At 39.7% G+C, this 25,193-nt stretch overlaps 1 long non-coding RNA gene across 1 annotated transcript in view; it reads right to left on the reverse strand.

Annotated features, from left to right (window-relative positions):
• Window positions 1-25,146, reverse strand: part of LOC118019276 — an 81,620-nt gene extending 56,474 nt beyond the window's left edge. Inside the window, exon 1 of the long non-coding RNA XR_004681642.1 lies at window positions 24,911-25,146. This is a non-coding gene — a long non-coding RNA (uncharacterized LOC118019276). The remainder of the gene's footprint in view (window positions 1-24,910) is intronic.
• Between the last annotated feature and the right edge of the window lie 47 nt (window positions 25,147-25,193).

Consider the following 25,193-nt stretch of genomic DNA (forward strand, 5'->3'; position numbering starts at 1 on the left):
CAATCTAGAGTGATAAATTTGACACCTCTGATCTTTTTTTTTTTTTTTTTTTTTTTTTTTGGTGGCTTTTGTGATACCTAATTAGGATTGCCAGTACATTGTTTATTGCCATTTTTTTTAAACCAGTGCTTGTTGATTTGTTTCTTCAACTTTGTAAATGTCACCCTTTTGCAAGCATTCTCAGCAGAAAGGATGGTTACAATATTTTTTAAAAATATTTTTTAAACATGAAGTTAGGTCTAATGGCTTTTAGATCTTTGTGTTTCCCTGGGCAACACTCATGTTCTGATGTTTAATGTACTCATTTAGAGTCATAGTCAAACATTTCCAATCATTGTTTAGCATCCTGGGTATAACTGATGGGACCAGAGAATATGGCACATGTTTTAGGGATCTGCTGACAGATCCCACAGCTGTGACACTGTCAGTCAGCCATGTGCTTTTAGGCAGAACACAAGTGTCATTTAGACTTCAGCAGCAGAAAAGGCAAACAAGATAATTTTGAGCACAGGAAATTCTTTTGAATTAAAACGGCAGACCTTCATTTTCCTAGGGAAGTGCTTTTCTTTCACTGTATTCAATAAGGTAGTAAGGTTGTGATCATGTTGACATTGTTATTTATTAACACTTATTGACAATAATAATAGGCAACAATTATTGGACGCCTGATAAACTCTAGGCAATATACTGATTTTTACATGAATTATCTCAATTTACCCTCACATTAATTCTATGAAGCTTGTACTATTATAATCTGTGTTTACAGATGAAGACATTGAACTCACAGTTGGTAATTGGTGAAGTGGGCATTCCAATTCAGTCCTCTGATTCCTTTTTTTTTTTCTTAAAGATTTTTTTTATTTATTTGAGAGAGAGAGAATGAGAGAGAGGGAGAGGGAGAACATGAGAGGGGGGAGGGTTGGAGGGAGGAGCAGACTTCTGGTGAGCAGGGAGCCCGATGCGGGACTCGATTCCAGGACTCCGGGATCACGACCTGAGCCGAAGGCAGTCGCTTAACCAACTGAGCCACTCAGGCGCCCAGTTCTCTGATTCTTAATGTATATATTTCCTTGCCAAATCCTCTGCAATAAGAGAAAATGAAGAAAACTAATACTCCTTATAGGAAGCCTTAATTTGATATATTTTTCTTTCCCTTTCTTGTAATACCATATATAGCACACATGGCATTCGAAGATATTTTTAAAAGCCTACAAGAAAAACATCTTTGTCAAGTAGCTATTGATAGGACTGAGTATTTCATTTCTCTTGTGAAGTAATCTATCTACAGACCATCTGACATGGCCCTTTCTTCCTAGCTTCATTTTCTGCAAACTCTACACATCAAATTGTAATCCTGCAAGCTCTCACATTTCTAGAACATCACATGTGCTTCTGCCAGGAGTGATCTTCTTCTGCATTTATCCGTAAGTTAGGATCTTTTCATAGGCCCTTCTGAGACTCTTCCAGGCAGAAAGAATTGCTCCTTCCTCTGTGATCCCACATCAATTTGTATATATCTTAATTACACATATTTTTAGTATAGCTTTTTGAAAGAGTGACATATACTTAGGTTAATGAATTAAAACAGTAAAAAATGGTATACAATGTAAAGTATGTCTCCTGCTCATGCTTGACACACAGGCCTCTCCTAAGGCAATAGCTATTCCCAAGATAATTAACACACACAGAAACATATATGTACACATAGCTCTTTGGATTTTGCAAGATCGGAAGCCTATCTAACAAACATAGTGTTCTGCACCTTGCTTTCCTCACTTAACAATATCTTGGGCTTTTTTCTATATTAACATATAAGCCTTACTATTTTTAATAGCTCTGAATATTTTAATATAACCTACCATAACTTACCTAACTGGCTTCCCATGAGAGACATTCTGGCTGTTTCTAGCTATTACAAACAATGCTGCAGCAAGTATCCTGGTATGGAAATAGAGAGTGGATAAGGATGGGCCTTAAAGTTAGATTTCCTGGGTTTGAACCTTGGCTCTGCTCTCACAGTTTTAATCAAGTATTTAACCTCTGTATGCCCCAGTTTCCTCGTATGTAAAGTGAAGATTTAGTAGTAATTTCAGAAGGTTCTCCTGAGGATCGAGTGAATTACTCTATGAAGAGAACTTCAGTGCCTAGGATATAGTAAGCACTCAATGGTGTTTACTACTATAATTATAAAGATCATATGTCTTTGGGCACATGTGTGAGTCTATCTTTAGGACATATTCTTGCAAGTGGATTCTTGGGGCAAAAGGTATGTGCATTTACAAGTTTAATAAAAACCCATCTTGATTGGGTTCCTTTAGAAGTAGACCCTGAGACGAGGACTCAAATACAAGTAGTTTATGTAGATGGTAAAGTAAAGCCCAACAGGGGAGTGGGAAAACGAGACAGGGAAGGAAAGGAGCCAGTAATAAGTGTATCAACAAGCCATTCACTACTTTGAATATTCGGAGCTCAGTCCTTCTGAAACCCTCGGAAACTCTAGGAGCCTGTATTGACACAAGTCTCAGAGTTACCCCATGCACAGGGTGAAGGAGCTGGGCTAACAGTACACCGACTCTTGTCCTGTCAGGTCAGTCATTGTCTGAGGGCCATTGTGTGGTCCTGGGAGCAGCGGCAGCTGAGGACAGAGCACCGCTCTGTCTTGGGTTCAGGTAATAATAGGATTGTCTGTAGATAATTTAAAAAGAGTAATAAAATTGACCAGAAGTCATTCTAAATGTATGAGGATGTGCTGGAAATTCTCTATAACTTAAGGTATAAAATACTCCTCCTCTCAGAGGCACTCCCCACTTTGCTTCCCTCTGCCCCACTGCCAGGAGGGATTAACTCCCCCATACTTCTGGCCTACTTCACAGGGAGGCAAAGTGGATTTTATTAGCCAGAGAAGGAAAGAAACACAGATGCTGCTAGTTGGAGGTCCTGCCAGCATGAGCTGAAGGGCAAGGGAGAGAGAATATGGTTAGAGTACCAACAGCATCTGCTACAGTTGAACCTTCCCTCACTTAAACCATCTACACAAGTTCATGAACATTTTATTACCTCAACTTCTGCCCTTAGTAGTGAGAATTTCCCTTCTCTGCTGTCTTTTATGACCACCTCTGAGTGGAGTTATGTTGCCTAAGCAGTCTATTTTTAACTCACATGATATATTGAGCCAACCCATCTGTGAATCAGACCTGGGTTTTATCAACCTCTGACAACTGGTTGTGGGAACTCTGTGAAATCACGGGTGTGACCTGAAGGAGATACACTGGTTTAACAAGTTAGGTAATATGTGGGGGCTGGGCCACCAGGTCATATAACTCAGCTGTTCCTCTGGACATGCTCCTGCCTGATCACAAATGTACCGTTCACTGTATGATGGGTTCCTGCTGTACCTGCCCAACCTAATGACGCGGAGGATCTGACTAACCAGCTTGTGATGAGCATCTCCAGTCAAATAATCAGGTGATGTCTAATAATTAGGAAAAGTTTCTACTAGGTCCAGTAGAACCAAAGGCTGCTTTTTGAATGGTAAACAGCTCTCTGAAGACTTCTGGCTTTCATATTGTATCCTGATTGATAGCTGAGCCCATCACTTTTTTCTTAGTATACCTAGGACACTAACAGCAACCAACAACCCCACTGTCCTTATAATTCTCATTATCACTTTTCTGTCATATTCTAGAGATATTGCATAAACCAGTGCATACCCTGCGTCCCAACCCATTGTAGTAGGTGCTGATGTCATTAGGAAATTAGGCCATATACATTGAGATGTAGGGGTGCAGGGATATAGACAGGGCTCCATCAGCTTCTGCTACAATGTCACTAAAATATCTTCCAAAGAAGGCATTTCATTTTACATGCTCACCAACGAAGTGTGAGATAGTTGTTTTGATGCATCTTTACCATCTAAGTGTATTATGAAATATTTGGACTTCGCTAATCTGATAGGTTTTTAAAAATGGTACTTCATTGTTTTGCATGTATTTCTTCATCATGAAGTTACATCTATTTTCACACATATGAAAACCATTAATATGTCTTTCACTATGAGAAATCCCTTTTATATGCTTTGCCCATTTTCAAGAAAGGAGGACAAGGGACCAAATATTATAACAAAAGATGTTCCTATTACTCTTATCGCTCAGGAAATCCCAAGGGTTTTGGGAACCATGAGCCAGGAACTGTGGAAAAAGACCAAATATGTCTGAGAAATATATTCTGGTCATCTGAATGATCAAATATATATTTCTTATACATCACAAAATCATACTATGATTCATTTGTTACAATTAATGAACCAATATTGATATGTTGTAATGAACTGAAGTCCATACTTCATTCAGATTTCATTAGCTTTTTTCTAATGCCCCTTTTCCCTCCTAGGCTCTCATCCAGGATATCTCATTATATTTAGTTATATCTCCTTCAGCTCCTTTTTGCTATGACAGTTTCTCAGATGTTCCTCATCAAGGATTTTGTAGAATCTCTTTGTATTGAGAATCGCCTGATGTTTTTCTCATGATTGGACAGGGAGTCTGGGAGAAAGACCATAGAAGTAAAATGCTATTGTTATCACATAATATCAAAAGCACACACTATCAACATTATTTATCACTATGGATATTAACCTCGATTAGCTGGCGAGGCAGTTTTTTTCAGACTCATCCATTGTAAATGGTTAATTTTATGTATCAACTTAGGTGGGCTAAGGGATGCCCAAATAGTCAATAACACAGTATTTCTGGTGTGTCAGTGAGGATGTTTCTGGAAGATAGCATTTGAATGAATAGACCAAGTAAAGAAGACCTGCCCTCACCAGTGTGGGTGGGCATTATCTAAATCACTGAGAGCCCAAGTAGAACAAAAAGGCAGAGGAAGGGCAAATTCTCTCTCTTCTTGAATCAGCAGCCCTCCACCCCAGACACCCCTATAATCCTGGTTCTCAGGCCTGTGGCCTCAGACTGGGAATTACACCATTGACTTCCCTGGTTCTTCAGCCTCAAGCCTTTGATTTATACCACCAGATTTCCTGGTTATCCAGCTTGCCAACAGCTGAATATATCTTAGGTCCTATTGGTTACCCTGTTTCTCTGGAAAACCCTAACTAATATCCTCCTCCCCTCTCCCCCGCCCTTTTCAGACTACACTCTTTGAGAGAAAATCACTATGTGCAGCTCACACTTAAGAAGGAATGCAGAGTTGTGCTCCACCTCCTTGAGGATGAAAGATCTACATAAATTATTTGGAATTCTTCTATATGGGAGATTTGTCTGCTCTCCTCCATTAATTTATTCAATCGTTTATTTATATCAGTATGGACTCATGGGTATTTATTTATTTTATACTTTGGATTATAATCCAGTATGATTTTATTTTGTTGTTTAAAATGTTTCTTCCTTGGCCACTGTGAGCTCTTTTAGTTGGTTTTGTGTCCCTTTGACATATCTCCACAATTGTGTGTATTGTTTTGTTCTTTGCACTTCCTTACTTTTTGGCTCTCCAAGATACTCTAAGCTTATGTCGTGTATTCCCTACCACAATCTTAGAATCAGCCATTCTTCCCCTAGTTTCTTTTATTGGAGACAGAATTAGAAACCAAAATCTGGGCTGTAGATATGCCTATTACTACTGGGGTTAGACTTAGTAAACCAATACAATATGGTTTATTTAATAAATGAGTTTCTAATGTAATTCACAATATGCTGAAGTATTCTCTTCTTAGCTATAATTACAAATTAAAGGCATGTATCCTCAATGTTGTTACAGCATGTCCAATGATGTACCTGATGTTGAGTTTTTTAGAGCTTTTTGGTGTGTGCAGAAACTGTACATTTCTAAGAGAAAAGAAACATCTTCCAGACTAGAGAAGGAAGATAAAAATGCCAGTTTGGATTCTAGAATGCCTTGTAGTACAGAGATTTTCCATAACTAAAGTAAAAATAACAACAAAAGCTGTGACCACCACTCCATCTTATTACCAATTTTTGAACACCTCCACTATTGGTGAGCAGAATGACATTTGGTTATTACAGGTGACCTAACATTCAATGACCATAAATGCCCTTGACAATAAAAGTGCTGTCTTGTGACTCTAATCTAATCGACTTGCTAAGCACAGGAAATGGCTGGCACCTTCCTAGAGCATTGATTAATGAGGAAACACTTGGTTTCACAGTTAATGTGAATTATTATAACCCCTGGGAAACTATTAATTTTATAAGAAACAGTTCTGGGTGATGTTTGCATATACTGATATCTGCATTCATAACACAAGAGCCACATCTCCATATGACTTCACTTCACATTGAGAAAATACAACTTGGAATTAATTTTTGGAAATGCATATCATGTGCTAAATGCAACTCCCTCATTCCCCTCTTCCCTTTTAGCTTTCTACTCACTTTATTGATGTAAAAGGGATGGGGGAAATCAAAGTAACCTGAACCAACTATCCCGTTTGTACATACATTTAATTCAATTCTAAAGCAGCATTAAGAGTTAAGTATTCTTGGGGCGCCTGGGTGGCTCAGTCGTTAAGCGTCTGCCTTCGGCTCAGGTCATGATCCCAGAGTCCTGGGATCGAGCCCCGCATCGGGCTCCCTGCTCCGCGGGAAGCCTTCTTCTCCCTCTCCCACTCCCACTGCTTGTGTTCCCTCTCTCGCTGTGTCTCTCTCTGTCAAATAAATAAATAAAATCTTTAAAAAAAAAAAAAGAGTTAAGTATTCTTATACCTGTTTCAAAGTTGAAAAAACAGAGATTTGGATAGGTTAAGCAACTTACTTATAACACAATTATAAGCAGCGATTTATAAAGTTAGTATATGGAATTTATGCCTGGATCAATTTGACCCCAGAGCTCATTTTTTCCCACCCTAGCAGGGGTTCTCAAAACTGGCAGCATGTGTAAGAATAATTTAAGATGATTTTAAAAAATAACGATGCCCGAGGCCCACATTAAGAAATTCTAATTTAGTACTTCCGGGGAAGAATCTAGATATCAGCAAGTTTTAAAAGTTCCCTCAGTGATACTAATGAGCAATTGGGTCTACACCATTCTGCTTTCACTCTCATAATTACCTAACATTTATGCTCTGTCCTTACAGATTGCAAAGTTGTTTTTTAAATGCACTGTTTACTCCTTAAACCAACCCAGATAGAAATTAGTATGCCCTTTTTTCTAGAATGGGGAACAGAGACTCTAGGAGTTTAAAAATCTTACTCAATACTACAGAGTCAGTAGCTGAAACCCAAGAAAATTTGAAGGGGGACAACCTACTGTTTTTAATCCTTATTCAGAATCTCCTAATCTTGGTCCCTTTCGGACCCCTCCATCTCTTTCCCTCCTCCTCTGGTCTAATCTGCAGCCCAGGACTTCAAGAACTACTTATATGCCATCTGAAGCTATCAGCTACATTTGGATGAGAAGAATGGTGGCTGTGAGAACTGATACATTACTAAAGCAATTAGGTGGGTAGTAAAAACAGAGTTGAGGGTACATGTTGGACATCTGAAGGATGTGATTTTATTTCTTTGAAGCTCAGGTTCAACAATAAAATAGGGAAAACAATAGTAGTACCTCACTGTTTTATCATGAAAATAATATAATGTGTGGAAAAGAGGTTTGTATATTGAAAGGCATTATACTGAATGCCAGTCACTACTATTTTATTTGTAATTTATTAGTTTTGAAGTGTTGTGCAAGTTTCCCAGGGCTGCTCTAATCAATTATCACGACCTGTGACTTAAAACTATAGAAAATTATTCTCTCCCAGTTCAGGAGACTAGAAGTCTGAAATTAAGGTGTCAGCAGGACCAACCCCCCTCTGAAGGCTTTAGGAGAGAATCTTCTTCCAGGTATTAGTGGCTGTTGGCATTGCTTGGTGTTCTTTGGTTTGTCACCGTGTCATCCAATCTCTGCCTCTGTCTTCCCATCACCTTCTCCTCTGTGTCTGCCTCAAATATCCCTCTACTTTCTCTTATAAGAATATTTGTCATTGGATCGAGGACCCCTCCAGATAATTCAGCATGATTTTCTCATCTCAAAATCCTTAACGGCATGACATCTGCAAAGAACTTTTTTTCCAAATAAGGTAACATTCATAGGTTTCAGGAGTTAGGAGCAGAACATATCTTTTTAGGAGCCACCATCCAACCCACTATAGATATTACAAGTATCTCTCTTTTTTTTTTATTCTTATACAAGTATCTCTCTTAAACTAAATATGCCTCTCTCTGACTCATCAACTGCTGATTGCCAATAAATTTAAATTCCCAATCTTTTATATGGTAAATAAGATCTTCATTCCCAAGTCAGCCCCACCCATCCCCCCAAACACCTTCAGGGAACTTGCTGCCATTTCCTGACTATTTCCCACACTTCCCTACGCTGGTGCCTTTATGTATACCATCCTTGTTGCTTACTTCCCTCTCTTTCCAGACCTCATCACTATTGTCTTCTTCCGTGAAGAATTTACTGATTATCAAAAAAGACTGCTCCTTCTTTTCTTTCCAAATCTGCTAGATTTCTTGGCTTCCTACCTTTGATTCTAGCATTTACCATAGGTTGAACTTTACCTATAGAGCTGAGCACCTGTTTGCTTTCCCAGTAGATTGAACTTGTTTTTGTTATGTCTTCAGGATACAGATGGTGACTCATTCTTTGTACTACCCGCTGCATGAGGCCCATGACCAGGCACATGGCAGGTTCTCACCAAAGCTGGTGAACACCAGGGGATGACGGATAACACTTCTCTCATGGTCCTCAGTCTACCACCGTGTGGGGGCCCTGAAATAAGACCCTAGCGTCTTATTTCCCTTTCAATGGTGCAAATTATATTACTACATTTTTCTTATTCTCTCTATTTGGCTTATTATTATTATCATTATTATTCTTTAGGAAAGTAGATTTATGTGTCCCTTTTCTTCCTTTTTTCACTTGGTAGTTTATTTTGTGGTGATTAACTATTATATATTCTAGGGTTTCTTTTATAAAAGTATTTTTCTTTGGTGGAGTCCGTAGCTTTTCTACCAGTGATAAATGATATTTCTTATATCATCTTACTTCAGTAAACACTTTGCATTGCATGAGGGAGGGGAAGGCAGATAGAAGCTGTGATTCTCCATTCTGTTCAGATCTCGGCTCTCCGCTTTGACTTAGGTTTTATCTTTTTGAAGTTCAATTTTTTGTTTTTCTATTTATTTTTTCTCATCCTTTTTGTGGCTAAATCCCTCTTTAGTCTTAGATTCAAAATCCAAAGTTAGGGGGCGCCTGGGTGGCTCAGTTGGTTAAGCGACTGCCTTCGGTTCAGGTCATGATCCTGGAGTCCCGGGATCAAGTCCCGTATCGGGCTCCCTGCTCAGCAGGGAGTCTGCTTCTCCCTCTGACCCTCCCCCCTCTCATGTGCTCTCTCTCTCTCTCTCTCTCATTCTCTCTCTCAAATAAATAAATAAAATCTTTAAAAAAAAAATCCAAAGTTAGGTTTGGGAAAAAGTAAACAGATGATTGAATGTTGCCCCATTTCCTGAATATTACCAATGCTGCCTGATGTGTGTACATGCTTGCCTTCATGATTTGTTGAAAGATTTTCCTTTTGAAGTGAACAGTTCTCACATTCTCCTAAATTTAATAGTTATGCTCACATACCTCTTGGATTGTAAATCCTTTGGAGGTAGAAATTGTTGCCCATTGATAATCACGTTGTCCGAACAGTGTCTGGCACATAATACATAGTCAAAAAAAGTTTCATAAATCAATGAATGAAACTATCTGTCTTGGGAGCTGGCAAAACTTCAGTAGACAATGGATATCTCTGATTTCTCTTTTCCTACCCATTCAATTTTGTGGTAATCTACTTGAAATAATCTGTCTTTTACTAACAGAACATCTAGAATGAAAGTCTTCGTCAAAACCAATGCCTTCCACAATTCCTGTTCTGCGTGACATTCTTCCACACAATAGCAATGCTGATGACTACTCATTTTCTTACAGCTCTCCAATCCTATTTTGGGAATTTAAATTCCACTTATGTCTCTGGGGATTTGAATAACAAGACAGAAAGCTACTACACTCCAAAACAATCTTCTTGAAAAATCAACATCTGCCAGTGTTTCAAGTTTCAGCTCTAGCACTTAAACCTCTAAGCTCAAGGTGAGATCTCTGGGGATTGCCAAGGAAACTTGTAGGCCTTTTTAGCTCCATTTTATTTGTAAATCCTTCCCTAGAATCTTGGGCATCAGTCTCATCACATATGTCACTGTTTTTCTTAAAAAAAAGTTGATTCAGACTTCACTAAACTATAATTCCTGTCTAAGCCACTCTGTTTCCTCCCACTGATCCAACATATATCTTGCAACAAACAGTCAAATATCAAAACACTCAAGTCCAGACCATCACCATTTTGTCACTTGGGTTTGGAGAGGCTTATCAAAGATAAATGGGTTCATGCATTACAATTACCTCCCAGTGACTTGCCATTCTTCGTGGAGTGCACAACGTTCCATATGGCAGTGGTCCCCTATCGAAGGCTGTGCTTATGTCTCTCATTCCTCCTCTCCTGTCTTAAAATTGAAATATAGGCTGGAAGGCAATTCCCATGTTAACATATGCACCAAAATGCATGCATAACATTTTGTGTCTCCCCTCAGACAGGAAAATAAATAGGATCTTAAAAGAAATGCTTAATGCAATGTCTTCACAGTCTCTTTCCTCCCTCAGTCTATCACTATTCCCAATTACAATATAAAATTGTCAGCAGAAGGGATATAAAAGCAAACTTAAGTAGTCTCTGGTGGTTCAATCTACATTTAGCCTTGCTCAGAGCTGTGGACACACGGTCATTGGTTCCTGCACACTCTAAGAGGCTAACACTCAGGATGAGGATACAAAGCAGCCACACTTCAAGGTCCAGCCATGTTATATATATAGCAGAGAACATCTCCTTCTCCCCCAACTCTAGCAGCCTGCCTGCCCACAGAGAAGGAAATAGTTACTGTGCATGATAGGAGCTTGGGGTTTGGCAGTAATCCAGCAGAGAAATAGGGACAGAGGTCTGTAAGATAAGAAATAAAATTAAACACGCTCTGTATCTAAAGAAACATGCCAAAGTAAATTAGGAATAAAATTGGTAACTTTGGGTTATTTTTGCAACCCAAGCGTACACCTCCATGGGAAAGACTGTTGACACTGAGATGTGGGTGAGGCGTCCTCCAGTCCTCACTGCTCAAAGATCATCTTGGATGTACTCAAAATTCCTACCATTACAGTCGCTGCATCTAGAAAGTCTGCTGAAATGTTGAAGAGTCTAACATCAAATCACTGAAAGATGTAGTACAATTATACCCCCAAAACAATTGGTGTGAACTTTATGTATTTTCTCTCCGAGGTTATTTATTTTTACTTTGTCTTTTTTTCTGTGTGTGTGTGTGTGTGTGTGTTTTAAGAGAGAGAGCGCGCATAGGTGTGGGAAGTGTCAGAGGGAGAAGCAGGCTCCCAGCTTGGGGCTCCATTCTAGAACCTTGGGATCATGACTTGAGCTGAAGGCCGAAGCTTAACCGACTGAGCCACCCAGGTGTCTCTTCTCTGGTCTTTTCGTCCTCATCCCTTAGTTGAGTTTACGCCTTTTTTCACAGAGGTTATTGCAATAACCCTGCAAACTCCTGTTTGCACTATTAATCCCTTGCCTAACTCTTGAAGAGCTCTCCATTGTCTGCAGGGTAAAATCCAGGCAGACACATAAAAGCCCTTATAATTTGGCCCATGCTTATCCCTTCCCATTTCTCAATCACTCAGAATTTCTTGTGGTAGTTTCAACACACAGCAGTGCTCTAGGCCTTTGTGTCTTCTCCCATATGATTATCCTTTAGTCTGGAAGACTTCTCTTCCAAGGCTGATTGATCCCCATTTAACCTTTGAGACTCAGCTTGGGTGCTGTTTCCTCAGGAAACCTTCACCTAGTCTGGAAGAGAATTACATGCACTGCAGGTTACCATAGCATCTGGTTTCCTCCCTTCATCACAACTAATCACATCATATCCCAGCTGTGGGTAGAGTTATCTGTATCCCTCACTAAACAGTAAACAACATGAAGGCAAGGACTGTATTCCCAGGATCTGGTGGCACATGCTAGGTACAGAACAGCTGTTTAATGAACATTCTGTGAATGAATCCACATGCTCTCACTGGGCCATATTCATCCCAGGGCATTTTCACATATATTAGGTCTTTTAATCTTTCCAATAACAAATCTTACCCTGTCCTTTTATACAGCAATGGTCCAACTGTTGGTGCATTTTTTAAGTATCAGGCAGAGGTACAAGTGAAAGTTATTACATCAGACAATTCAAGGAGAGAGAGGAGGCTGAGATGTGAGGTGGGTGATGGAAGGAGAGACATTAAAAGACAGAAAGAAAGGGAGATCTTAAGATTTTATTACTCTGATGTTATAACAAATTAGTTCTTTTCTGATTTGGAACCCTAGAGGGAAAAAGGAATACGGGATGGTATTAGTGTATAGTGCTAATTCAATAATACGTTCACTCTTCTATGCAGTTTCATGCTTTAACTCATCAATCCTTAAAAACATTCCAGGTGATAAGTACTATTATTATCCTCATTTGACAGATGAGGAAACTGAGGTGCAGAAAAATAATTTGTTCAAGGCACTTAGCTAATAAGTGGCACAGTGATGATTATAAATGTAGCAATATGAAACCAAGACACCATGCTCATAAAACTACAGTACGTTCTTTCTACATGATGCAGTTAAAATGCAGAGGGGCAAATATTTTTAAAAGCTGCAGCAGTTGCAAAGATTCTGATGGCAGACTGGTAGTCAGGGAAGGCTTCACGGAGGAGGTGAGAAATGACCACGTCTTTTAGGAAAAGGGCCTGATCAAGGGGGCAGGAAGTGTAAATGTACTTTAGGAAGACAGAGTGGTCTGTAAAGATGAGGAAGATGTGGAGAAGAATCTCACTTGGTCTGAAGCAGTACTTATGGCTCGATGGCAAGTGAAAGGGAGAAGGAGAGAAACAGGAAGATCAGGTGAGACAGCAGTGTGGGCTGCCTGAGTCTACACTCAGTAGTGTTGGCCAAGGTTGCCCAGCAGGGATGTGAAGGTAGTCTGCTTTGGTAAGACCAGAGTAGCCCTCACATGAGCAAATCTGGCCACAGGCCTCAACTGGGCACTTCCCAGAGCCAGCAAAGGACAGGGATGCTTGGGAGACACTACATATACACTTATCAGGGTAAGAAATGCCGATTGACCGCATCTTCCCACTACCCTCTTTCTGTATCAATGAGGAAACGGAGGTTCGAATAGATTTAGTGATATAACCAAGATTGTCCATCTTCTTAGCAGCAGGGTTAGGACTAGAAACTAGGAGATAATGGTATTTTCCTTTGAAGACCAGATGATCTTTCATGGAGATAATATTAAATACAGAGACACACTGATACCAAAAACAGCACAGCATTTCAATAAAAGCAAAACAAACAAACAAACAGAAGTTGAGCAATGAAAAATGTAAGTGCTGAGAGGCTGGCCGAGTAAAGATGGAGACCAGCAAGTCTGGAAGTCTTCCTGGAGCAGGTTAGTTTTCAAGCAGGTTTTTGTGACATGGTGGACTTTGGCTGGAGGTCAGAAGAGACTGGGAGAAGCCAGTTCCTGAATGAAGGCATGTCTTAGGGTACAGTGATGTATAAACACCAGTCTGGTGGGTTCTAAGGGCAGGCAGCATGATATAGTGAAGACATGGGAGTCATACAGAACTGAGGCCAAGCTGCTGCATTTATCAGCTGTGAGACTAAGGACGAGTTCAATTACTGAGCTCATCTATAAAATGAAGGTAGGGGTACCTGGGTGGCTCAGTAGGTTAAGCATCTGCCTTCAGCTCAGGTCATGATCTCAGGGTCCTGGGATCCAGCCCCATGTTGGGCTCCCTGTTCAGCAGGGAGTCTGTTTCTGCTCTGCCTCTGCCCCTCCCTGCCCACTCAAGCACACCTGCATGCACTCTTTCTCTCTAATAAATAAATATTTTTAAAAATGAAGATAAAGATTTTTAACACATAGTAGCTATTATAATTAGAGTCATTTTTGTGACATTCTTTTTTTTGGGGGGGTAACTGTTCTTTAATCTTTGTGGGCAGACATAAAGGAAGGTACCCATCCCTGGAAGGAAAGGATGTTTCTTTTCTTTTTCTTTTTTTTTAATTTAAATTCAATTAGCCAACATGTAGTACATCATTAGGTTCAGATGTAGAGTTCAATATTGTAACAATCTGATACACAGTAGGGATTGGTGTTCCTGAGTCTCCTCTTTTTTTTTTTTTTTTTTTTTACTATTCATTGAATAAATGCATGAGCGAATAAATGAGTGAATGAATTCCCAGTTAGATTTTTTTCCAAACCCATCTGAGAAAAGGAAACGTGGCAGTCATCAGTGCATTCAAGCATGATCTGGTAAAACATACCCCATTGTCCCTAATCCCCTCTTGTGTAGCTTGCCTAGGAGAAGAAAGGAAAGGAGAAAGAGTTTCTATGACCTATGCGAGATGAGGACTGTTTGTTGAACCAAATAGAGAATGCCACATATTTGGGGTAGCTATCTCTAGCCTTCTGAGAAACATGCACCTTCATCAGATCCATGGAGAGGGGAGTGTTTAATCCTTATATTTTATACCAGGAGCACTTAGAGTTTTACTCCTACTCAAACCTCAGGGAAAGAAATCCATCAAACATCCATGTTTAATGTTTCAAGCTATGCAGTGAGGTATTTTCTCAGGTTTGGCCCTGAAACACCTAAATGTTGCTCCTATTTATACTCTGCTAGCTTAAGGAGAATCTGGAAGTCTCCAATCCTGTAGGTACCTGATGACTCATCAGAAAACTTAGGAAAAATGTTCCACAGTGTAAGATTCATTAAATCTCAAGATTGGATGGGATTTTAAGTTAATCCAGTTTAAGGGGTCCCAGACTTTGAGATTTCAAGAACTAGTAGCCCTGTGATGGGTATTAAGGAGGGCACGTATTGCATGGAGCACTGGGTGTTACACGCCAACAATGAATCATGGAACACTACATCAGAAACTAATAATGTACTGTATGGTGACTAACATAACATAATAAAAAAAAATAAAACAAAATAAAACTTCAAAAAATAAAAGAAAATTTCAAAAAGCAAAACAAGATAAAAATAAAAACAGATAATTGATCTAGAATGGCTACATTAATTTCTTAGGACTGCCATAAAAAATCATCACAAAGTAGGAGCCTTAGATCACAGAAATGTATTGTCTTGAGGTTCTGGAGGCTAGAAACAGGGATCAAGGTGTGCCCACATTTGGTTGCTTCTGAGGGCTGTGCAGGGAAATCTGTTCCATGCCTCTCCCCTAGCTTCTGGTGGCTTGCTGGCATTCTTGCCATTCCCTGGCTTGTAGATGGCATTCTCCCAGTATCTTTACTTCATCTTTCCTTTGTATGCATCTGTCTCTGGGTCCGGATTTCCCCTTTGTGTGAGGACACAGTCATATTGGAGTAGGACTCACCCTAATGATTTCATCTTAACTTGATCAACTGCAAAGACTGTTTCTAAATAAGGTCACATTCACGGGTACTGGGGATTAAAACCTCAACATCTTTTAGGGGATGAAATTCAACCCCTAACAATGACAAACTTGTAATTTAATTAAGGAATTAAAAAAAAAAACACACAAAAACCCTGCAGTCTACTATCTTCATCTTTTCAAATAGAAGACATTTTAACACCAAAACTTTCAGGAATGTTATCATCTCGCTGCAAAGGGGGGTTTTTCCAGCAAAGGCAGATTCAGCCTTCTACCAAACAACATGAGAGCAAGGACTGCATCGCCCTTACTTCCTAATATTACTCTGGGTTTATGGGGACCTTGTTACAGACCATAAGGATATGTGGGAAGGGTTTCTTTGGCCCCCTTCCTTGGTCTAGTACAATGCTCGACCACAGCTGAAAGCCCCTCTGTAAACTTTGCCTGAGTTTTGAAACTCTCATTCTCTTATATGATGACAATACAAATAAAACAGACTGTAAGAGAATACAGTGTCCACTGGATGTCACAATACTGTGCCTGACATTCCGTGAGACCTGGCTCCTTTCCTATTCTCTGCATTTTCTTCCTCAAGTATGCTGTGAGCCTTTTCTGTGAAACAGAAGTTGGTTTTTGTGAAATCTCACTGCAGGGACTAAACAGAGCATTCTAAAACATCTTTGCAGGATCTGGTATCCAAATTTCAGCTTTGCCTCTCCCAGCCTGGTTTTAAAGTGATGTTGATTCAGTCAGCCCTTACAGTGGATTTTTCATGAAATTTCATGGATTTTGTAGTTGCATGGAATGAGGAGTAACTGCTATTCAAAGGCAATGATTGATCATAAACTACCACTTGAATTCTGGAAGCACTCTTCTTATTTAGGGATAGAGACAAGCCTGCTCGAACCTTTAGAATACTAACCACGTTAACCTTGATTGTTAGCGTTGCTAATTCATGCCCGGCAACAGACTTGCCCAGAAAGCCCTACATACACGGAGGGTGAACTATCAACTACCAAGTAGTTTGGAGAAAATTTTAAAAAAAGGATAGGTGAAGATCATGACTTATATATTATTTGGTCATTTCTTCTATTTGTCATTTCTTTGTCAGAATTCTGACCTCTAATTATGGTACTGTGGGAGTCTTTAAAGTTGAAATGTCAAGAGAAAAGCTTTAGGGGGAGAAAAATAAGGGAATGCTAAGAAAGTCATGTTGTAGGTAAAAAGATTGGACTTGGTGTCAGACCTAGTGGTTTGTCCCCGGCCTGGGCCACTTTATAGTTGCATGGACAATATTTACATTCCTCGAGTCTCATTTTCATCATTTATAAAGTAGAATTACTAACATCTACTCCATAAGACCGTCATAAGGATTAGTGTATCTCTGATGTGGATAGGAGTGACTTTCAAGGGAGGGATTTCAAGCAGCAAGGAGTAACTTTAATGTTCTTTTGTCTAAAGGTGAGCCTTGATCCAAATGCCACAGGAACTTAAAAATTCACAGAATTTTTAAAAATGCTAATGTTCCTCCATGGGTTAAATGAATTACATAACACATTTTTTGAAAGACATGATGAGTTTGCCTTCAACAAGAGCAGAAAATAACTAAATATGCTATGTATCAGACAACCAGAAGGATACTGCAATGTGCTAAGCTATTCAAGGTCGCTTAAGACAGTGGGAATTCAACGTAGTTTTCTGGCCAACTTGCAGGCTTAAAATGCCATTTGGTATTTAACAGAGTTAAACTGATGATTATCAGAAAACTACATAAGAAGTCAAATTTATCAGGCCCTTCAAAAGGTTACTTTCCATTCTGACTAAAAGCAAAATGTGCTTCTTGGCATTTGCAATTTCATTTCAGTGTAAGGCAAAAGATATACATTAATTTTACTATTGCATGTGGATTAAACATTTTTATTTTGAGAATATAATTATTGGATCAAAGAAAATGTTAAACAGAATTTGGAGAATATAATTAAAATATCAGGGAAGCTACCAACAAATGAACTTTCTCTGTTGCTTGTCTTCCCAGCAGCAAACATCCTCTGGACTGGAACATTTGGAGAATTTCGTCTTGGCAGTAGTTTTCAAAGGAATCTTTCCTGACTTATTTGAACATCTTGTATAATAAAATTCTATCCATTCATGGAAAAGTCCTGACTATTCAGGGAAGAGCTTTTAGTCATGTAAAAGGCATTTCACATTCCTGCCTGAACATTGACATATGAACTCAGGGAGCTGGATTTTAATGAAACTAATGGTTTCTCTCTATGATCTTGACACCTCACAGGATAAGGCAGATGCTGGGGAAAGTCTTGGTGAGTTGCCTCATCAGGAAATTACAGTGTCACAAGAAAAGATGTGTGCTGAGCAGAACAACCAAGATCCTACACTACAATTCGCGGCACGTGGGCCCCGGCCCCATATCATTCTTCCCTCCACCGTCACCGCCGACACGAGGCTGTGTGCTGTGGGAGAAAGCACTGAGCTCTTCTAGAGTTAAATCACGGTGCTGCATACTTATCTGTCTGGCTTTAGAAAAGTCTTCACTGTTCAGAGCTTTAGTTAGCTTCCTCTGTACCCTGGGAAACCAGGATCTACCTCGTGGATTATCATGAAAATTAGGTTTGGTGACATCAGGTACCAGCCACATGGTACCTTCCCTCAGACGACACGAGGAGGACAATGATCTAGTAAGTTTTGGATTTGGAGCTAGTAAACTAGATCTAATCTAAGCTGTTTTGCTTCGTGCTTAGTTTCCCTCTAGTTCATACTCAGTGGTTAACTGAGCATAAAACAAATAAACAAACAACAGTTGACCTGTTTCTGCTCTCCAGCAGCCAATCACCTAAGTGCAGAATGCATATGGACGAAATATTGTTCAGTATATACTCCAAGATGTGCTGTGAGAATAGTATTATGTTATATCCTAGAAAGCTAGCAAGGGAAACGAAGAAATGTTCTTGCTCTAACGTAGGTTACAATTAGTGGAGGAGGAAGACAGAGGGCAGGGCTGTGTTTATCCTTGGAGCGTCTGGTGTAATTTATGAGTACACGAACACTAGAGATGTACTTTCCCTTGTAACAGGTTTTCTCTATATGCGTCTCATTTGAGATTGACTGTGCTTGGTACCAGCCACGTTAAACACATGTCAGCAGGTGATAGCCGCCGTTTACCAAACCTCACTCCGCGCCAGGCACTTTGCTGAGTACTCTGAATACACGATTTTGTTTAAACGTCACACCATACCTGAGGTAGGGTTATTATCGGCGTGTTACAGACAAGAAAGCACAGGTCTAGAGAGGTTCCCGAAGGCCTCAGAGCAACAGCTAATAAGGCACTGAAATGCAGGTCTGTCAGCCTCCAGTCCTTTTTCCCCTGAAACTCCACGTTTTGCTACCTCACCTCTGGGTACTTCACACCAGAGGTCATCTCATAGATGTTCTGTAATACTTATTCATTTCTGGCCTAGAGGAAGTCCTTTCGAAACTGATTCAGACTTATTTTGGATTTGCTCTTCCCAGTGGAGGGAGATTTCAGAGCAAAGATTGTGTTGATTTGTTGCATTTCTACTTTTAAGGGCAACCTCAAGTGTCTTTTTCTAGGACTCATGGCACATGTCTCTCTTACTCGGTTCTCCAAATTATATAAAGTATTTGCTAAGCATTGTTAGGACCTTTTGGGATCTCCGCTGATGATCTTACACTGGCATAATTTTGTAATCTTCCCTTCCTTAGGCTATGAGTAAGGTTGCAAAAAAGACCATGCTATTTTTATGATTGTTGTTGTTAGAGAAAAAGAATTCTGTGCAAGTCCACGAGCTGTTAAGCAAACAGCATGGCTCAAGAACACAATTCTGGCCCTGGGGGGCCAGGCACAGTGGATGTATAAGGCATGGACTCCGTTTCCACACCCTCAAGCAGTTGCAGACATCACCCTATGTTCCCATATTTTAAAGCTGGAGGGGCTTTTTTGCTTGCTTGTTTCCTTCTTAAGCTCTAAGTCTGAGGGTGACATCTCCAGTCGTGGGTGATTGTGTTTATAGCAGACGGGAATACAGGAAATGCATTCTAAAGTCAAATAGAAATCATTTTTGGATTATTGTTTCTTCATTCTTGGTTAAACAATCACCAGTCGGGTGCCTGTGTGATGAACAATAGTCCCCGCCTGCTAGCAGCTCCTGGCCTAGGATCAGAAAGAGACAAAGGAGTGGGGTAAGTTTTCGTGAGAGTGGATCTGTTGGTTGCACATGAAATCCAAACAAGAGCCACTTAGTCTTATCCGGTAGGGACTGTGTCAGGGAAGCCCAGCCTGTGGAAGCTAAAGGTGAGTTTTCTAAGATGAGAAGTCACTGTGGCAAAGATGCAGGTTCCTGAGAAGATAGCATGCAAATAAATATGAAGAAAGTAAGAGGGCTCATGGTGTTTAAGGTAGGAAAGAAAGAAAACAAAACTCCTGTGGATGTATGTAGGGCACAAGATGGAGTCACTCACGTCAAGCAGCGATGTAAGCAACCAATGGCATCGTCTCTAAGACTGGATATCCTGAGGCCAGCACAGGTTGGCGACACCCAAACTGATAACCAGCAGAGCCAGGGGAGGCCCGCAAATGCCCCAGATTGATTCAACTCTTTCAAAAAGGGAGGATTTTTGCAGCAAACTGTCAGCTTCTGCAGACGCTGACCCTTTCACATTTGATGGCATCAAAAAAGGCAATGGCTGCCAAAGGCTCTGCCCAGCGAATCCCTGAACATAACAGAGATCCTCCACTGCTTGAACACAGTAACTGACTTTGAATTTGGTTTGTTAACTCCTTACCCCTCGCTGTATCTTCTATGTTGTGCGACTTTGTCTTGTGCTTTCCTTGTGTGACGTGTATGAAGCCAAGTGAAACACATAATGAAATTGAATTTGGAATCCTGAAGAACCTGCTTTACAATTACACGAAACTTGTTTTATGACTGAATAAAGCTCACACACACACACACACACATCAGTCCGTGAGCACGCAGCTGAGATGAGGCCTGGGTCTGGTCCCCGTCAACTCTTGGCACATGCTCCTTATTATGTTCAATCTACCACTTACTGGCTTTCTGATTTTAAGAATATCACTTAAAAAGCTTCAGGGTTCTTATTGGTAAACTAATGATAAGAATATACTATAGTATTTCTATTTTTAATTTTTTGAGGAACCTTCATAATATTTTCCACAGAGGCTGCATAAGTTTTCATTCCCACCAACTGTGCAGGAGGGTTCCTTTTTCTCCACATCCTCGCCAACAATTGTTTCTTGTGTTTTTGATTTAGCCATTCTGACAGGTATGAGGTAATAGCTCATTGTGTTTTGATTTACATTTCCCTGATGGTGAGTGACGCTGAGCATCTTTTCATGTGTCTGATGGCCATGTGTATGTCTTCTTTGGAAAAAAAAAATCATCCTCTTCCCATTTTTTAATCCATAGCTTGTTTTTTGGTGTTGAGTTGGTTTATATATTTTGGATATTAACCCCTTACCTGATATATCATTTACAAATATCTTCTCCCATTCAGTAGGTTCTCTTTTTGTTTGGTTGGTGGTTTCCTTTGCTATGCAAAAGCTTTTTACTTTGATGTAGGGCCAACAGTTAATTTTTGCTTTTGTTTCCCTTGCCTCAGGAGACGCATCTAGAAAAATGTTGCTATGGCTGTCAGAGAAATTACTGCCTGTGTTCTCTTCTAGGATTTTTATGGTTTCAGGTCTCATGTTTAGGTCTTAATCCATCTTGAGTTTATTTTTGTGTATGGTGTTAAAAGTGGTCCAGTTTCATTCTTTTTACATGTAGATGTTGGTTTCCCAACACCATTTGTTGAAAAGACAGTCTTTCCCCCATTGTATATTCTTGTCTCCTTTGTCAAAGATTAATTGACCATATATCTATTTCTGGGGTCTGTATCCTGTTCCATTGATCTACGTGTCTATTTTTGTGCCAGTACCATACTGTTTTGATTATTACTACAGCTTTGTAGTATATCTTGAAATCTTGACTGTGATACATTCAGCTTTGTTCTTTCTCAGGATTACTTTGGCTATTTGGGGTCTTCTGCAGTTCCATACAAACTTTTGTATTATTTGTTCTAGTTTTGTGGAAAATGCTGTTGGTATTTTGATAAGGATTGCATTGAATCTGTAGATTGCTTTGGGTCATTTGGACATTTTGATAATACTAATTCTTCTAATCCATCAGCATGGAATCTTTCCATTTGTTTGTGCCCTCTTTATTTCTTTAATTAGTGTTTTATGGTTTGCAGAGTACAGGTCTTTCACCTCTCTGTTAAAGTTTATTCCTGAGTAGTTTATTCTTTTTGGTGCAATTATAAATGGTGTTGTTTTTAAATTTCTCTTTTTGTGACTTTGTTGTTAGTGTATAGAAATGCTACTGATTCCTAGGTATTAATTTTGTATCCTGCTACTTTACTGAATTCATTTATTACTTCTAGTAGTTTTTTGGTGGAGTTGTTAAGATTTTCTATGCAGAGTATCATGTCATCTACCAACAGTGACAGTTTTACTTCTTCTTTACAGTATTTCTTTGCCTCTTCTTTGTCTCTTATTTCTTTTTCTTGTCTGATTGCTGTGGTTAGGACTTCTAGTAACATGCTGAATAAAAGTCAAATGCCAGTTTTTATTATCATTGTTGCTATTGCCTGTTGAATGCTGAGTACAAGGTTTATCTTTCCTTCAACTTTGTGTCCCTCAAAGTCCTTGTCTAGTGGTCTGTATATAATAGTTTATCAAGAAATAGTTGTTGAATTGAGGTGAATTGAAATGGTAGACCATTAAAGCACCAAATGAAGTTTCTGAAAGAGTGAAGAATTCATGCATGCTTAGTGTACAACTTCAGGTAGTCACACAGTAAAGGTCAAGAGTGACATTTGGGGATGAAGGACATGAAAAGAGCTACAGTATTAGGTAAAATAGAAGGTAACTCCTAACAGTAAAGAAAGCAAACTAACCCAAGAGAAGGAGCCTAAGAAGGAGGCTTCACAGATACCTGGGGCTTTCAAGAGGAAGTTAGTAATCTGACATTTTTTTCTTCTCGGCTCAAGGTTTTATCAAGATATCACATCAGGAATCATCTAATATATTATCAATGCAAGAAAAAAACTATAGGGCATAAACTTTATACAAATAATTATATACTCACCTAGAATAGGAACCTGATCTGAACACTTAATTTGACATATTATTGGGCTTGTATTGTGATTCTTGTTTTATTTTATTATTTTAGTAATTTAATTTTTTCTGAAAGCAAGCCTTGTTAATCTTTATATATAAATTAAAAAATTAAAATAATTGCCTTTGCACCTTCAAACTAAACTTGTCCAACAGAGAAATAAAATAATTACATTTATTATTAACAAAACATAAATAAAATATAAACCAACAAGATGGAGCAGAACAACCTTAAGTGGAAATTCTCCTGATGCACTGGATTTAGATTTTGGGGGGTTAATTTGCATGTTGCAAAGGGGTGATTTAGCATAGATGTAGATACAGTAGTAGATCAGCCGCATGTAAATCTAAGTGAAGGTGGTATAAAAAAAGGGGGGAAACTTCCTCAAACACCAGACAAATTCAGGAGCTCTCAAGCATTTTGTTTTCCTAAGACACCTCCCACACTCTTGCAGTGTACTATGGCTCACTCTGTCTCAGATGGCTGCAAATGACATGCATGATGTTCACGACACGAAGGTGCCGGGCAGATGGGGGAAGGATCTCTAAGGAAGAAGGGCCTTTTCCTCATTTGCACAAATGCATGGGTAAACAACAGCACCGCCCTATCCCATGTCCCTCCATCACAAGGGAAAAAAAATCCCAAATACACAAATCAAGGCCTACTTTTTTACTACAGAAGAGTACATGCCCCTTTCCCAGCATCTCCAGTGATGTTAAAAGCCTGGGAGGCCGACTGGAAAATGAGGGTCAACATATATTTTGCCACTCCTGAGCTTCCCTACCTGTATCTGTGGTTCTCTCTGGGCCTTTGGTATTGATTCTTTGCATGGTGGCTTTTCAGAAGCTTTGATTCTGCCTGAGAGCATAAAAAGCTATCTCTCTGGTGCCCTTCATCCCTCTTAGGCGTCTCCTGCAACACAACGGTGCTGCTGCTTTTCCTGCTCAGTCAGTGGGCTGGTTGGGGCTGTTCTCTATTCAGCTTGGAAAAAGGCCAGGGTGCTGCTTGCCAGCATACATGGTACAGTTCTGCTGCTTTTCAAAGGGTCAACAGCCACAGCTTTGCATGCTTTGATTACTACCAAAACGAAAGAGACAGTGTTGTTGCTTCATTGCTTTCCAGCCAGGATTAAACCCATATGAAGCTGCCTTTTCCCACCCTTATTTTGAGTTACTCAGTAGAAGAAAGAAAATATTTCTCTGCTCTTGTTTACATGCTGGTCTATAGTCTGTATTTGAATATGAGCTTTGGCATATTATGAAACCTAGCATAGCCACCCAGATAGAAAATAATAGCTGACATAAATCAGGCAGCTCACATTCATATTCTCTAATGCACCAGAGAGGATAACAAAACTTTGGAAATTTAAAAACAGAGAGAGATTACTTAGGGACTTCATTGGAAAATAAGTATCAAGAGCAATAAACAAAATCCATCATATAAAGAACCTAGAATTGAACTGAAAAGAAACCATCTTCCATTATTTCCCTGGCCATAAGAAATACCAGGACGTATGGATTCAGAAACCTGAGACTCACCTCTCCCCTGCCTACCCCACCATACACACATACAAAAATAATAATAAAATAAAAATAAAAGGATGCTGCTTAACAGGGACCAGGGACAACATATACACATTTGCATTAAAAAAGAAGTATAATAATTATGATTAACAATATGCAGAATGATCACCAAAAGAGATTGGAGAGCAAATCCAACCATAATGTGAAACTTCAGCTTTTAAAAGTCTATACCGGGGTGCCTGGGTGGCTCAGTCTTTAAAAGTCTGCCTTCAGCTCAGGTCATGATCCCGGGGTCCTGGGATCGAGCCCCACATTGGGCTCCCTGCTCAGCACGGAGCCCGCTTCTCCCCCTCCCTCTACCTGCCGCTCCCCCTACTTGTCCTCACACTCTCTCTCTCTGTCAAATAAATAAAATCTTAAAAAAAAAGTCTATACCAAGTCAGGTGTGAAAAATACCAAGAAGGAATCTATTTACTAAATTCTCCACTTGGTCCCTTTTAGATTGCAGTGTTCTGTAGAAATCTAATGGAGATGAAAAAAATCTGAGTGCCATTAGAATGTATATAAATGCCCTTTCCACAGTTCAGACTGTCTCAAGCTCTTACCATTAGCATTTAGAGGGGCTCTTAACACCATGCTGCAAGCCTTCTCTCCATGTCCACAGGGGAAATTGTGAGCTTCTTTTCAAGACTTCCTGATCCTTCCTGGTCTGTCCCAAACCATCTTCCTAGTTTCACCTTCAGGAAAGTGAAGTCTTTCTCACATCCTCTATGCTCCAGCTTTCCCCAGTGTCAACTTATTCTTCCTCTTCTTCCTCAGGAGTAAGAAGTATTTAAGAACTTGGAGTCTGGAATTAGGCAAGACTGGATCCAAAGGCCGGCTCTGCCA

The sequence above is a fragment of the Mirounga leonina genome, unplaced genomic scaffold (assembly GCF_011800145.1).
Source record: "Mirounga leonina isolate KUSES-001 unplaced genomic scaffold, KU_Mleo_1.0 Mir_173, whole genome shotgun sequence".
In the NCBI taxonomy this organism is placed as follows: Eukaryota; Metazoa; Chordata; class Mammalia; order Carnivora; family Phocidae; genus Mirounga; species Mirounga leonina.